Consider the following 3,177-nt stretch of genomic DNA (forward strand, 5'->3'; position numbering starts at 1 on the left):
AACCTAATTTTTAGTAAAATGACCGTAAAATCCTCATACGATGTCCAAATTCGATGATTCTTTTTTCTACAGGTCCGTAATTACAATACGGATCTAATGCTTCAATAAAAAAAGAAATCCGAGCTCATTTGTTCAATATGATATCATTTATGCTTGAATAAACGGCGTCGAAACATAAGAAAAACGAGCGCAACACAACCCAAACCTATCCGAAACACACCCGAGGCCCTCGGGACCTCAATCAATAATTCCAACAAGTCATATATCACTACCCGAACTTAGTCGAACCTCCGGAACACCCAAAACAACACCAAAATACCAAATCAACCTCGAAGTCAAGCCTTAGACTTTTAAACTTCCAACTTTTGCCAATTCAAGCCTAATTCTACCATGGACCTCCAAATTACATTCCGGACATACTCCTAATTAAAATCACCCAAGGAAGCTAATCGAATCATAAAAATCCAAATCCGAATTCGTTTACTCATAAGTCAACTTCCGATTGACTTTTCTAACTAAGAGACTAAGTGTTTATTTCACTCCAAAACTACTACGAACCTAAACCTACCAACTCGATACAACTCAACACAGCTGAACAACATATAAATAAGCATAGATAGGAGAAATGTGGCTATAACTCTCAGAACGAACGACCGGGTCGTTACATCCTCCCCATCTTAAACAAACGTTCGTCCTCGAACGAGTCTAAAAACAACCTGGAGTCTCAAATAGGTGAAACCTTCAGCAATACCTTCTCGTCACATTCAAATCACATGAACTCATCTCGCGGTCACATCATACTCATCACGTATCCATCCAGCCACCATTTTCACTAATAGGGACACTACCGGACATATAGGTCCACAAGTACGCCCTCACACAATCAACACCCAAGTGCTCAATCTACAGTCAAAACCCGGCCTCAAGTCCTCCAGACTGACCCAACATCAACACACAGTAATCACATCTCGCACCTCATCTAGGGAATCATAATCCGTCGATGCACAACTGATACCGAGCGCTCATGTGCGCATACGAATGCGTGGAAGGAATTCAAAGAGTTACACTTCAAGCTGAATCAATACCGCACGATAAGAATTCAAGAAGGTGAAGTTTTCCTAAAGGTTCTGCAGCCTCTCGAAGATAAGTACAGACGTCTCCGTACCGATCCGCAAGACTCTACTAAACCCGCGCATGACTCGTGAGACCTATGTAACCTAGGCTCTGATATCAACTTGTCACGACCCAAAATCTAACCATGGTCGTGATGGCGCCTATCGTATTACAAGGCAAGCCTATTCCCAAAATATTACTACTAATTTGATTATAAGAATTTAATAAAATATTTCCAATAATTTAATTCCTGATAAACTAAACCAACTCTAAATATAAATAATATAAAATACGGAACCGAGTCCCAAATATCGGGGTGTCACTAAGTCATGAGCGTCTAAAACTATGAACTAAGATATATAAATTGTCTAACTGTCTAAAACAGAAATGACAAGAAGAGTAACGAGGTCCTGCGGACGCTGGCAGCTACCTTGCAATCTCTATAGATAGTCGGCCTGAACTCAACGAACTCACCTGGATCTGCACATAAAGTGCAGGGTGTAGTATGAGTACAACCACCTCAGTAGTAACAGAAATAACTAAGGAACTGAGCAGTAGTGACGAGCTGAGCAAAATAGTCCAATTATTTATTTTTCACTATTTTAAAAATAACAGGAATAAACATGTAAATTCCATAACTCAGTAAATGCCACAAAGAAATTTAACAGATAAATACAGCAACAGCAAAAGTAAATGCAACCTCACAGCAATGTCACTCCATCACTCAGCACTCGCACTCAACACTCAACACTCAACACTCTGCGCTCACTGGGGGTGTGTACAGACTCCGGAGGGGCTCCCAAAGCCCAAACGCTAAGCACGGACAACTCACGTGCTACCATATCAATACCTGGATCCGCATGGTCAACTCACGTGCTACGCGGACAACTCACGTGCTATGGTATCAATACCTGGACCCGTACGGTCAACACACGTGCTACGCGGACAACTCACGCGCTATGGTATTAATATCCTCACAACTTGGCCCTCGGCCTCACTCAGTCATGTACCTCACTAGCCTCACCATCATCAACAAATAAGGGAACACAGCCCACATCAAGTATAACAACATATAGACTGAGGTAAACATGTACAATAATTTCTATGACTGAGTACAAATAATGTGAGCATGAATAAAACCTAAACAGGATCTCTAACATGAAGGCAAACAAGTTCAACAACAAGTAAACACATAACCACAGATAATAGCTTTTAGGCCTAGCCTCACGGGACGGACCAAGTCTCAATCCTTCGCGGTGCACACCCACACGCCCGTCACCTAGCGTGGGTATCACTACCAAACAATCATATGATATCAATTTCTCCGGGTTTATACCCTCAAAGCCAGAGTTAAAACTGTTACTTACCTCAACAGCGTAAGATCCTACTCCGGGATGTCCTCGTCCCTCGACTCGGTCTCCAAAAGCTTCGAATCTAACCATAATCAGAATACTACTATCAACATAGTCTAAAGAATCGAATTACAAAATAAAACTACATAAACATGCCAAAAATCCGAAATCGGCCAAAACTCGGCCCCCGGGCCCACGTCTCGGAATCAGTCAAAAATGGCAGAATAATAATCCACTTCCTCTCCCGAGTCTAACCATATAAAATTTGTCAAAATCGGACTCTGTTTGGTCCCTCAAATCCTCACTTAAAACTCTCCAAAACTCAAACCCTAACTCCCTCAATTTCACTTTGAAATCATCAATCAAATCCCAAAAACGAAGATGGATTCATAAATTATAATCAAAATTGAGTAGAGAACACTTACCCCAATCCATATGGTGAAAATCGCCTCCAAAATCGCCCAAATCCGAGCTCCCTAACTCAAAATATGACCGAATGAACAAACCCTTATTTTGTATATTTTTCTACCAGCTATTCTGCCTCGTTTCTCGTGCCATGCGATCCCGAAACTTGTATTTTATGCCTCCAATGGATTTCTTGTAAAATTCTAGTCAAGTTAGGCTTTTGAATCACTCAATTTGGCCTTATAACGAAGGAGATATGTAGGTTTTAATATTTGCAAATAGTGCAGATTTTTAAATACGCTTCTAG

This window comes from Nicotiana attenuata, chromosome 9 (assembly GCF_001879085.1).
Source record: "Nicotiana attenuata strain UT chromosome 9, NIATTr2, whole genome shotgun sequence".
NCBI classification, from domain to species: Eukaryota; Viridiplantae; Streptophyta; class Magnoliopsida; order Solanales; family Solanaceae; genus Nicotiana; species Nicotiana attenuata.